Below are 14,393 nucleotides of genomic sequence, written 5' to 3'. Positions count from 1 at the left end.
CACCTGGTAGGTTGAAAGAAATATAGTCAAATGAGTTCAGAACTAGAATTATAGCATAATTTCTTGTAGTTCAGGGAAAGGCAGTATAACTTAATGGTTTGAGGCTCTGAGGCCAGGAACACCTGGACTTTTACCTCTTAGTTTATCATATTCGAGCTAGCCAGGCATCTTGAGAGGTGTTGAGGAAAGAGGACACCACACTGGAAAGGTCTCAGGCTGAGGGGCATCCTGAAATTGGGTTGGGAGTAGTTACCAGAGTGGGGGCTTCTCGTCTGTCATACTATCATACTGTGGGAATCATGCATGAAGCACTAAGCTCTTGGTGCTCTGAGAAGGTACCAACCTACAATAGTAGAGTCCAGAACTTCCCAGGACCAGTGAAATCACAGGAGCAATCCCTCTCTCTGTCCAGCCACCCAAAGGAAACTGAGGACCAGTTCTTAGCAAAATTTTTAACATAGGGAGAGCTCCAATCTAGGGTTACTAAAGGCATGTTTAACTTGAGTAGGATGTAGATGCGAATTCTGCCTCTGATATTAATTAGGGGGCTGTCCACAGCAAGCCACTTAACCTCTCTGAGCATTAGTTTTCTCATCTACAAAATGGTTATGATAATAACCATCCTAGTACCTACTTCACAGGGTCATTGTGAGGCTGCAATCAGAGTGTTTATGTAAAGCATTCTGTAAACATTAGAGTACTAGATAAATGCAGGCACTCAGTGCCATCACCTTAGCCCTCCTCCCACCCAATCTCGTATCCAGCCAATCTGACCACAGTAAGCCCCTCAACCTCAAGACTTTTCCAATCTTCCATCAACACTTACAGGCTTATGGCCCTTCTCTCATAGCCTTACAAGATGCCTGGTTAGCTCGAATCTGATAAATGAAATTACAGCTAGTACGCTGGAGTTTTGTTGTTCGGTCATTTTCAGATATGTCTGATTCTTCATGACCCCATTTGGGGTTTTCTTGGCAGAGATACTGGGGCGGTTTGCCATTTCCTTCTCCGGCTCATTTGACAGATGAGGAAACTGAGGCCAACAGGGTTAAGTGACCTGCCCAGAGTCACATAGCTGGGAAGTGTCTGAGGCCAGATTTGAACTCAGAAAGATGAGTCTTCCTGACTCCAGGCCTGGCCCTCTATCCACTGTGTCAGCTAGCTGCCCACATGCTAAAGTAGCCTGTTATAATGGGGAAAAGTACTAGGCTGGGAGTTATGATCAGATTTAGTTCAACTCTTTCATTTTATAAATGAGGGAACTGAGGACCAGGGAGATTAAAGGATTTGCCCAAAATGAGATAGCTAAATAATCATTAGAGGCCGGGTTTGAACCCAGGCCTTCTGACATGAGTTCAGAGGCAGTGCCACATTGCCTCCCAGACCTGAATTCTAACATCTGGCTATTATCTATCTGTAGGACTTTGGCCAAGTCCCTGCCAAGTCTTTGAGCTTCAGCCTCAGCTTCTCCCTCTGCAAAATGAGGCCTGAGACTTAGATGTCCCTTATAGGTACTTGAATCATGACATTCTAAGGTCTTAAGGATTTAATATTTTTTCTTTTCTATGGGGCATTAGCACTGAAACAGTATTCCTATGCATCAACTTTCTTAACATTTGAGATGATAGGAATGCCAGGCTCTGTGACAGGCTAGTTGGAGAGCCATTGGGCATCTCAATGTAATTCAATTTAACAAACATTTATTCACTGCCTCCTGTGTGCTAAGTACTGTACTAGGTGCTGGATAGATGTCAGGCCCTTCCTGAATGGCCCCAGCTGTCACTCATGAGATCCAAAGTGAATGAGCAACAACAATCGTGCCTTGTGGCTTATACTGCCATGGCATCTCCCTTCCCAGAAGGAGGATTTGAAAACCATTAATCCTCAGATAGGGAACCTGAGGATCAAAGGAGTTAAGTCAGCCAAGGCCCGTGATAAAAGCTTACTTTCCCCAGCTCTTTCCTTACTGGAAGTGAGGGGAAGAAAGGTAAGGGGGGCTGGTAGGAGGAGCCCTGTTCTTCACATGCTGCACTAGGTGGGGGTTGGAAGGAGAGTCCCTGGAGACTTGGGGTTGGATAAATGTAGTGAGACTTTGGGCAGCCCTCTTTCCCAAGCGGTGCCACTTCAGATCTTGTCAATTAAACAGATATTTATTGGGAAACTACTAAGCGCAAGATGGCGCTCACCCCCTTTGCCTTTGGGGGAAAAATGTTGGATGCTTTCATGTTGCCTGTACATTATGTAAGCCTCAGCATCCCTCATCTTCTCCTCTGAAAGTGATTGCTCCCTAATCTGAGCTCATATCACTCTATTCTTCCATTAAACATTAAACTACAAGCTACAATTCAGTTGGTGTCTCAAGTTGCCTGAAGAAAGGCAGAATAAATATTCTTTTACAGAAAAGGAAACTGAGGCTGAAAGGGGGAATAATCTGCCTGTGGTCATAAGATAACAAGGGTCATTTACAATAGAATTTATATTCTATTTCTATTTATGTGTTTGTTTATTTACATTCCTTACCATGGCTACTCATGAGAAAGGAAAACTTGTATCTCCCCTGAGTACTCTCATTAATTAATAGGTTTGTTAAATGAATGAATGAATATGAATCAAATCCCCTCAGTCCTTCCTTACCCACAGTAAAGCCAATTCTGCCTCATCTCCACTTGAGATCTGCACTTTGTTCTGTGCCGTGTAATGGCTGGCCAGTGTGTAATGAAGCAATTTGTGGTGTAGACAGAAGACCATAGGATCATTTGGAGTCTGGACATTCAATCAATCAAACAATCAATAAATAAGTATTATTAAACACCTACTATTTGCCAGGCACTGTGCTAAGTGCTGGGGATGTAGAAAAAGGCAAAAGACAATCCCTGCCCTCAAGGAGCCTATAATCTAACACACATACATATACATACATATATATATATATATATATATATATATATATATATATATATATATATATATATATAAATTATACACACATACATATATATATACACACATATGTGAGCTATATACAGGATAAATAGGAAATGATTAACAGAGAGAAGGCACTGGTATTAAGAGGGGTTGGGGAAGGCTTTCTGTAGAAGGTGAGATTTTAGTTGGGACTTAAAGGAAGCCAGGGAGGTGGTAGTCAGAGCAGAGGAAAGAGAACATTCCAAGAATGGGGAACAGTGTCAGAGAACATGTATGTCAGGAGCTGAAAGATGGAGTGTCTTGTTCCTGTAATAGCCAGGAGGCCAGTGTCACTGGACTGAGGAGTACAAGGCAGGGAGTAAAGTATAAAAAGACTAGAAAGGTAGGATGGGGCTAGGTTATGAAGGGTTTTGAATGCTAAACAGAGCTTTTCATATTTGCTTCCAGAGGCAGTAGGGGGCCACTGGAGTTTTTTGGAGGAGGGGTTGACGATGAGACTTAGGTCTGAGGAAAATCACTTTAGTGGCTGAGAAGAGGCTGAATTGGAGTGAGGAGAGACTTGAGGCAGGCAGGCTCACCAGCAAGCTATAGCAATAATCCAGGTGTGAGGTAAAGAGGGCCTGCATCAGACTGGTGGTACTGTCAGAGGAGAAAAAGGGATATATTTGAGAGATGTTGCAGAGGTGAAATCATTAGGCCTTGGCAACAGCTTGGATGTGTGGGGTGAGAGTGAGGAGTCCAGGATGACTCCTGGGTTGTAAGCCAGCAGACTGGAGGATATTCAGATTTAGCCAATTCTATTTCATTTATCTGCTCCATGACCTTGGGTAAGTCACTTGATCTCCCTTAGATTCAGTTTCTTCCTCTGTAAAATAGGGGTAATCACACATGTATTGTCTATCTCACATGGTTATTGGGAGGCACAAAGTCCTTGGAAAATTCATTATGAACTAACCTATGCCAATGTGTAGTGGGTGCCCTTATTGCCTACCGCATCAAGTCTAAACTCTTCCTGGATTTCTCCTCAATATTAAATTTGATTCAATTTAATAAACATTCATTTACATACCTGTTATGTACTATTAGGCACTGGTAATAAAAAAACCTAAAATGGAACAGTCTATGCCTTCAAGAAGCTCACATTCTACTATACGATAAAATAGGTGGATGTACAGGTAAAGACCAAAAAATCCTCCATTTTTTTATAGATAACACAAAGTAAATACAAAGTAATTTCAGGTGGGGTCAGGATGGAAGGAGGGAAGGAGAGGAAGGGAAGGAAGAAGAAGGAGAAAGAAGGAGGAAGGCTGCGAAGGAGGAAGGAAGCGAAAGAGGGAGGGAGAGAAGGAGGGAGGGAAAGAAGAAGGAAGGGAGGGAGGGAAGGAGGGATGAAGGAAGGAAAAGAAGAAAGAACAAAGGGAGAAAGAAAGGAAATAAGCATTTATTAAGCACCTACTGTATACCAAGCACTGTGCTAAGCACTTAACAAATATGATCTCATTTGATCCTCACCACAGTCCTGGGAGGGAGGTGCTGTTATTATCCCCATTTTACAGATGAGGGTGGAGGACATTTACAAGGAGGTGAGGAAATCGGGAAAGGCAGGAGGAGGCACTTTCACTGAATCATGAGGGAGTTAAGGATTCCTCCAGGGAAGATGAGAATGGAGTAAATTCCAGACCTGAGAAACAGCCTGTACAAAGATATAGAGAAAGGAAATGGAAGATTGTGCATTGGGGAACAACTAGGAGGCTGGTCTGGCTTGAATGGAGAGTTAGAACGGAGGAGTCATGTGACATCACCTCGAATGTGAGGTTGGAATGAGACTGTAAAGGGTCTGAGTGGCTGTAACCTCTCAGTTTACAAACAGTCCTCCACCCCCAGCCTTCTTAAGATCATGTCTTTCTCTTTCATGAATATCCCATTTCTGTTCCTTCACTAATTTTGCTTCTCTCTTCTGGAATGATCTCCCTCCCTTCTACCCTTTATCAAAACCCTACTCATCCTTTAGGACAGAGTCTTTCCCCCTACCTCTGTCTTCCTTCCTCAGCTACCCCAACCAGCATGATTTCTCTCTTCTCTGAATTCTGATGGCACTTTCAGTCTATAGTGGACAATGTAGTCTGTACTAATGCCCCATTAGATTGTAAGCACCTTGAGGACAGGGACTGTTTTCCTTGCTTGTATTTGCACATTGCTTAGCACAGTGCCTGGCTGTTGTTGTTGTTGTTCAGTCCTGTCGGACTCTTTGTGACCCCATTTCAGGTTTTTTTGGCAAAGATGCTGGCTTGTTTGCCATTTCCTTCTCTAGCTCATTTTACAGATGAGGAAACTGAGGCAAACAGGGTTAAGAGACTTGCCCAGGGTCTGAGGCAAGATTTCAAATCAAATTTTAAATCCCTTCCTCCTTCCCTCCCTCCTTCCTTCTTGCTAACTCCAGGCAAGGCACTCTATCCATTGTACAATCTAGCTACCCTCACAATGCCTAGCACAGTTTTTTTTTTAAATCTCATTTACATACAACTCTTGTTCTAAGCTTTTTGGAGGCAAAACCTCAGCAAACTTAAGTTACAAAATTTTTCCTCAAGTGCAGATATGCCCATGACACTCCCTTACTCATTAAACTCCCATGGCTCTGATTGACTCTAAGATCAAATATAAGCTTCTCTGATTGGCTTTTAAAGTTATTCACAAGATAATCTCAATATATTTTTCCAACCTTGTTCTATTACTCCCTTCCTCAGATTGTCCCTCCCTTGGTTCCTTCCACACTATCTCTCCACTATCTCCCATATCAGTGTCTTTGCAATGGCTGTCCCTCATGCCCAAAATACATTCCTTTCTCCCTTCTGCGTCTCAGGATTTTTTGTTTCTTTCACAACCAAATCAAATGTCACCTTCCACATGAAGCCTTTCCTGACCCACACCCACTAGTTGCTACTGCCCCTTCAACTACCTTGTACTTTTTAAAATATATACTTATATATGTACACGTTGACTGCTCCTCCCTCTCTCAAAATGTAAGCTGCTTGAGGACAGTGACTATTTCTTGTCCTTTGTCTCCCATCTCCTAGCATAGCCCCTGGTACATAATAGGCACTTAATACTTGCTTGTTGATTTATTCATTGAGTGACTCTTATCAACCTAACATTGAGGCATCATTCAGCTGAACCTGTAGTGTCTGGAATATCTGCTCCCCTCTTTCCTATACCTAGCATGTGGTTTGGTCTGGGTTTAGTACTAGGGAAACTGCCCCTGGTGAGGAGGCTTGTCTCCTTTTTCTTATACTCACTGGCTCATTAAGTTTTCCAATCCAGCATCCTGGGAGCAATTTTAATAATAGTAAATTAAATTATAACCTATAATTCACAGACCTAAGGAATTTCCCAGAAAGAAGATGTAAAAAAAGTATTCAGTATACAGTATGAATTAGCTATTAGAAAGTGAATCTGTTCCTACACACAAAAAGGGAATTATAATCATAAAGAAGAACAAAGTGCATTAACAGGATTAAGTGAATCAACAAGATTTAGTAGCTTAACTTGTAGCCATGGTTACAGTTGTCTAGGATGCTCATATTTAAGCTGAATTGGAATACAAAGCAATTTTGCAAACCTGTTAATATCATTTTATATTTCACTTTGGCTTGTCACTGTTCAATCAAATGATTAACCAAGCTTGAGCCATTCCGTTTTCTTGATGGCTGAACTCTCCAATGCTAAGGCTAGTTTTGCCTCCAGTTAATTCTAACCCATGACCTCTGGATCTTTCCAACTTAAAAGGTCACCTCTAATCCTGGACACACATACTCTGGGATTCTAATTTACTTAGGATCTAAGAAGGGGCAAAGGCAGCCAGGATCCCAGGAGAAAACCTATCTAGTTTAGTCTATGATCTACATATAGGAAATATTGGCAGGTTGATCCTGGTTAGAGAAGTGACCATTCTTCCCCATGGAGGATGCCAGTAACATCCAAAGGCATTGAGCAGAAAGCTTTCTTTTCTTTGAACAGATGCAAAATGCTTTCCTCTCCTCCCCAATTCCCCATTGCTGTCATGCCAATCTAAAATGCCAAGTTTTTTCAGCACTGGGTCACCACATGACCTAAAACGGCCAAGAAGTCTGTCATTCCCAAAAGGCTGAAGTGATAACACACATACTTAGAGTCCTCAGAAGTTTCTAGAGGATCTTTGGAAGCATGCTATCTGAATTGTCCCTTATTGGTCAATTCAGGCTTGCTAAGTAAGTTGCTTAAAGATTATTCTACAAAGTTTAGAGCCCCATCCATCATGTCACCTAAGCTAAACTAGGGAACCATCTAAGGTTCAAAAAATCATTATCAGTATTAAGTTTTTTTTAAAAATTTAATTTATTTTATTTTTCCCCAATTACATGTTAAAACAATTTTTAGACATTTTTTAAAGTTTTGAGTTCCAAATTCTATCCCTCCTTCTTTCCCTCTCCTCTCCCTTCCCTGAGATGGTAAGCAGTTAGATATAGTTTATACATATGCAATCATGTAAAGCATTTCCATATTGGTTGTTTTGTGTAAGAACACTCATATGAAGGAAAAAGAATGAAAGAAAGCGAAAAATAGCATGCTTCAGTCTGTATTCGAACAATAACAGTTCTTTTTCTGGAGGTGGATAATACGCTTCATCATGAGTCCTTTGGGATTGTCTTAGATCATTGTATTGCTGAGAATAGCTAAGTCATTCATAGTTCTCCATCAAACAATATTGCTGTTACCCTGTACAACGTTCTCCTGGTTCTGCTCACTTAACTTTGCATCAGTTCATGTAAGTCTTTCCAGGTTTTTCTGAAATCATCTTGCATGTCATTTCTTTTTTTTCAACCCAATTAATTAATTAGTTAATTAATTTTTAGTTTTCAACATTCACTTCCATAAGTTTTAAATTTTCTTCCCTTCCCTCCCCGCTCCTTCCCAAAGATGGCATACAATCTGATATGAGCTCTACATATACATTCCTATTAAACACATTTTCACATTAGTCATGTTGTATAGAAAAATTATAAGGAATGGGAGAAGCCATGAGAAAGAAAAAATACCCAAAACAAAACAAAAAAGAAAATAGTCTGCTTCACTCTGCATTCCCACTCCATAGTTCTTTCTCTGTATGTGGATGACATTTTCCATCATGAGTCTTTTGGAAATGTTTTAGGTCTTTGCATTGCTAAGATGGGCTAAGTCTGTCAAAATCAGTCCTCACACACTATGGCTGTTACTGTGTACAATGTTCTCCTGTTTCTGCTCACTTAACTCAGCATCAGTTCACATAAATCTTTCCAGATTTTTCTGAAGTCTGCCTATTCATCATTTCTTATAGCACAATAGTATTCCATTACATTCATGTACCACAACTTGTTCAGCCATTCCCCAATTGATGGGCATCACCTCAGTTTCCAGTTCTTAGCTACCACAAAGAGAGCTACTATAAATATTTTTGTATGTGTGGGTCCTTTTCCCATTTTTCTGGTCTCTTTGGGATACAGCCCTAGATTGCTTGTCATTTTTTATAGCAGTGTAAAACATATCTGCCTTAGTTGCTAATAAGTTCTAGAAAAGCTCTTGGCCAGCCTGCTACATGCCATATGTTCTTGGGGGTAATCCCAGGGTCAAAAAAGACTTCCATGGCTCCTCCATCCTAAGTACAGGTTTTGAGGGTCAGGGGCTTCAGGAATACCAGCTGGAAGTTGTAAAGATCTCAGGGCTATTGGAGCTTTGCCACATAGCATCAACATCCAGGAAGTGTGCCTCTTCCATATGGTAATCCTCCACCAGCTATGTGCCATGGGGCATTTCCCCTAAGGGTCCCACTCCTTTCCTAGGAATCATCCTCCCCCACTACTCTATCCCTTCATCTTCCCAGAGGTTGGAGGCCTGGGGGTCCCAGGCTGGCCTTGTGGTTTTCCACCAGGTCCTCCTCCCTTTGAACCAGGTGGTGGGATTCCTAGTAAAGGCTCGGGTATCTGAGGTCTTCTGAAGATAATCTGATAAATGGCCAAAGAAATGATAATGAAGAGAATTTCAGGCATTGTGCTAGGTTTCTGGAGGAGACCAGTCATAAGATGTTAGGGATGAAAATATCATATCCAGTCTAACAGCGCCGTTGTTTTTCTAAATCACACATTTATTATGAAAATGAGTCCATAGGTTTTACCAGACTTCAAAAGGAGTCTGTAACACAGAAAAGGTTGGTCTTAGACCTCTGATTTAGACCTATCCCAAAGTGGAATGTATTGCCTGCTGTGATTATGAGTTTGCCCTTAACAAAAGTCTTCAAGAAGACTTTAATAATATTAAAAGCTAATAATGATATTTCAAAATAATATTGAACAATTATAATAGCTAACATTCACATAGCACCTACTATGTGCCAGGCATTGTGTTAAATGCTTTACAAAGGCTCTCTCATTTGATCCTCACAACAATCTTGGAAAGTAGGTGCTATCATTATCCCCATTTTAGAGATGAGGAAACTGAGGCAAGCATAGGTTAAGTAGCTTTCCCAGGGTCACACAGATAGTAAATGTCAGGGGCTAGATTTGAACTCAGGTCTTCCTGACTCTCCAAGCCTGGTACTCTATCCACTAAGCAATCTTGCTGCCTCTAATCACTGGGGGTGGGGCGGTATGTTGTCTAATTCTGGTACTGGTTGGCCTAGATGGATCCCTGGAATTGCTATTAACATTGGGCTTCTTTCAGTTCAATGAAGTCACTACCCCTTCATAAAACCTTCTCTGACCTCCCTAGTTTCCAAGAGCTACACCTTCCTTTCTTCAAGTTTCTGCAATATTTATGGCTTGTTCCATTCACCTGGGGCAAGAAGACAGCTCAGTGGATAGAGTGCTGGACCTGAAGTCAGGAAGATCTGAGTTCAAATCCAGCCCCAGACCCTTACTAACCAAGTGACTCTTGGCAAGTCACTTAACCTCTGTTTGCCTTAATCTGCTGGAGAAGGAAAAGGCCAAGGACTCTAGTATCTTTGCCAAGAAAACCCTACAGATTACAGTATGGTCCACAGGGTCACGAATAGTCGTACAGGACTGAACAACAATGCTGTTCACCTGCCACTTAACCTATGATGTTATACATTGCTATTGATCTGTCTACATTTATGTCTTGTTTCCCCAAGTATATCCTGAGTCCTTTCAGGCAGGGATCCATTGGTAGTGTGTTAGAGAATAAGGAGATGAGTTGGGTCCTACCCTGGAGAGACATGGTAGGGAGCAGCATGGGTATACTAGAGATCGCTGTCTGGGTAGGAATCAGAAGGCCCAGGTTCCAGCTCAGCCATTGCCAATGACTTCCTGCCATGCTTGGGTGAGTCTCTGTGCTTCCTCCGTTCCACCAATAAAATGGGAATAATGAGAGGCAGCTTTGCAGCAGTTTTATGATGCCAGAGTGCTATTTACAAAAAGACAAGGAACTCTTTGGGAAATGTTTCATTGTTGTTAAGAAGGGTAAGACATTTCAGGAGAGATTTTCTTACATGGGGATACCAGCTTTAAGACAATCCAACAAAAAAAAATCCACGCTTTTAAAAAAATGATAAACTTGGGAATAATTCTTTATTTGACGTATCAAAAACTGTTTTTCCAAGTCCACTGAGATAGGAATCTACTTGCCCTCAACTTGTATCTTTGATATAAAATGAAGCACACATTCTATTCTCTCTTCCCTTTGCCCAGTTAACCAACAAAAATTAATTGAATAACTTGGTCTAGAGTCAGTCTGGAGGGTGGTCCTTTGACTGAATCCAAACTTCACGGAACAAATCCCCTTAAAAAAGGATTTGTTCCGTAAAACTTGGACTCAGTCAAAAGGCCACATGTAGTCTTGAGGCCACTGGTTCCCTACCCCTGGTCTAGACTATGATATGAAGTCTGGCTAAGATTGATTCATCTAATGAACAACCACTATTTGGGGGAAAGTCACTTCCCTTCCCTGGGACAACTGTGATGCAGTGGAAGGAGCCCTAGATTTGATGTCAAAAGACCTGGGATAACCTAGATTTGAATTCCTGGACCTGCCATTGACTAGCTCTATGATCTTGGCTGAATCATTTAACCTTCAGAATGATAGAATCTCAGAGTCGGAGGGAACCTTAAAGGCCATCAGATAGGCTAAATTCCTGGGTGTGGTCTGGACTAGATTAAAATGTAATTGGGAAATGTTTCACAAAGTAAATAAGAATGCAGTTCAGCACAGGTAATGTTAGTTTGTGATTTTCTAAGTAAATAGGCAGTCTGTAGGGATCTGTTTCTATTTGAGTTTGATTTTAGAGATTTAGTTTAGCCCATATATGAATAAGAATCCCCTCTATAAACATACCCAATAAGTAGTCATCTAGACTTCCTGGACAGGAGGAAGAAATACTGAGAAGCGTCATCCAAAAAACCTAAATAACTACTACCCACTAGGTTGATTCTGCCAAAGACATATGACACTACCAGACAGAACCAAAGAAGGATTGTTAAGGATTAGCAGTGCTGTTAAACATTTGTATCAATGACTTGGACAAAGGACGTAGATTTCATGCTTATTAAATTTGCAAACGGCACAAAGCTAAGAGGAACAGTTAGTACACTGAGTAACAATCAGGATCCAGAAAGATCTTGACAGGCTAAAACATTGGGCCAAATCTAATAAGACGAAATTTAATAGAGATTAAAGTCATACTTGGGTTCAGAAAGTCAACCTAAAGGATCATGGGATCAACTTCAGAAGAACAATACGGAGGAAACAAGCAATTTTGAAAGAAATCTGGAGGTTTTAGTGGTTTGTAAGTTAAAAATGAATAAGTAAGCAATGTAACATGGTAGGCAAAAAGGTGAATGTGATTCTAGGCTGCAATTATTACTTAGGTGCGTTATAGTGTCTAAGGCAAGGGAAATGACAGTCCCATCCTACTCTGCACTGGTCAATCCATATTGGAGTGTTGTGTTCAGTTTTGGGTGTTACATTTTAGGCAGAACATTGCCTGGAGAGCAGAGGAGGCATAAGATGAATTCAGGGATGTACTGTAGCCAGCTCAAACAGGCTCCAAAAAGCCAATTATGAGATTTTCTTTTTAAAAAATTAATATGTTTAAGTTTTGAACTGCCTCCCTTTTCTGCACTATTTGACATCAATATGTATATATGTGTGTGTGTGTGATTGATATGTATGCACATGTGTATATGTGCATATATACACATACATATATATACGTACATGTACATACACACATATAATACCATGCTATGTATACTTCTATTTATCAGTTCTTTCTCTGGAGGTGGATATCATCTTCCTTCATGGGTCCTTTGTAGTTGATATGAGTATTTATAATATTCAAAATAACTTAGTTATTAACAGTTATTCTTCAAACAATATTGCTGTTACTGTATACAACATTCTCTTGGTTCTGCTCATTTCACTCTTCAATTATTAAATTTTCAACATGAGCATTTACACCCTAGAAATCTGCAAATGCTATAAATCAGGCCTTGATTTATTGTTTTGTTGGTTGTCTAGACCTTTCTGCTGTTGTTCAGTCATTTCAGTCACATCTGACTTTGTGACCCGCTTTTTTTGGGTTTTCTTGGCAAAGATACAGGAATGGTTTGCCATTTCCTTCTCCAGCTCATTTGACAGATGAGGAGACCAAGGCAAACATGGTTAAGTGACTTGCCTAGGGTCACACAGCTAGTAAGTATTTGACATTGAATTTGGACTCAGGTCTTTCTGACCCAGGCCTGGTACTCTGTCCACTATCTAGCCATCTAGCTGCCCTGTCTAGACCTAGCTTAGTATTAATAATGCAAATTAAACTTTAAAGCATCTTCTTAGTATCCCTCTCCCCTTAGCAGGTTGTTAAACTTTTGCCAGCGTACTGCTGGATATATGCTCCTATGACAAGAATGAGTCTTCAAGATGATGACAAGTAAGATATTTGAAAGGATATGGAAGGATAGAGCATGGGCCCTGGAGTCAGGAGGGCCTGACTTCAAATCCAACCTCACACCCTTACTAGCTACATGACCCTGGGCAAGCCACTTAATCTGAATGCCTCCAAACATAATCTATGAAGAGAAGACTTAGGAGGGACACATTAAATATCTTTGAGCATTTGAAGGATTGTTAAGTGGAAGAGGAAATAATCTTGTTATGCAAACTTGGCCCCAGAGGACAGAACTGGAAGAGTAGATGAAAGTTGCAGAAAGGTTAATTTAGGTCGGATTTAGGGGAAAACTTCACGACAATTACAGCTACCCCCCAAAAAAGAAAGAAGTGCCTTAGAAGGTACATTCTCCCTAATGCAGGTTTTCAACCTCTCAGAGTCTGTTTCCTCTTTTATAAGACCAAAGGAGCTTTAAAAAATACACATGGCAAATTTGTTCCAGGAGAAAGTTGGAAACAAACTATAATGCCAATAGTTGGGGAAGACCTGAATAAATCATTGTATACAAGCATAATGAAATACTTTTTTGGTATAAAGAAATATGAATATAAAAATTCTAAGGCATGTGAAGATTTGTATGAGCTGATAAAGAATGAAGAAAAGACACGCTTTCCTCAGTGAATATACTCTTAGTAGGACTAAAAACCCCTGTTTTACATTAACTGTTTTTCTGTTATTATTATATAGGAGAGTGGGATGGAGTGGGGAAGGCTTTGAAGAGTGGTTTCTATTAAAGTAAAACCCAGGTATTAGTATTAAAAATTAAGTCAAGGAGCAATCTCTTTCCAACAAACTGTAAATTCCAAAGAGCTGTCTTTTGTATTAGGGTACTTTGGGGAACTACATTTAGGCTGTGGCTTTAGTGATTATATTTATCAGCTGTGTCCAATCACAATTTATCAACAAAAAATAAAAATAAGAAAACCTTTAGAAGTTACTAAATTTATAGTATCTTTTTATTATGTATTTCCTCAATTAATATTTACAGGCAGCTTCTGGTGCTTTTTTTTCCTTTTAAATTTATTTATTTTTCAGTTTACAACATTCAGTTTCACGAGTTTTTGAGTTCCGAATTTTCTCCCCACTCCCTCTCCTCCCCCCAACCAACAGCTTCTAGTAGTTTTTAATAAAAAAAGAGGGAATGAGACTGACTAGATCTATACAGTTCCTTTTCAACTTTAAAATACTAAAGTCACTATGATCTCTAGGTTATCTTAAGGTCCTGCTAAATCTAAAAGTGAATTTGTTCTGGGAGGGAGAGGAGGGTTAGAGTTGGATAGAGGGAAGGGCCAAAGAGAGAGGAAGAAAAGAAAAGGATAGAACTAAGTTCTAATTTAGACGAGTTAGTATGTAATAGATATCACTGGGGCTAAATGAGGGGAAAGGGCTGTAGATTAACTCTACAACTCCGGACACCACCTTCATCAGGTTGGACCCCCCAAGAACACTTTTAGTTACCACCACGCCTGCGCACCTCTATTTCTCCTGTCCCTTCCCC

The sequence above is a fragment of the Trichosurus vulpecula genome, chromosome 7 (assembly GCF_011100635.1).
Source record: "Trichosurus vulpecula isolate mTriVul1 chromosome 7, mTriVul1.pri, whole genome shotgun sequence".
Classification (NCBI taxonomy): domain Eukaryota; kingdom Metazoa; phylum Chordata; class Mammalia; order Diprotodontia; family Phalangeridae; genus Trichosurus; species Trichosurus vulpecula.
The sequence above is the reverse complement of the archived record's forward strand: the minus strand, read 5'-3'. Positions refer to the sequence as shown.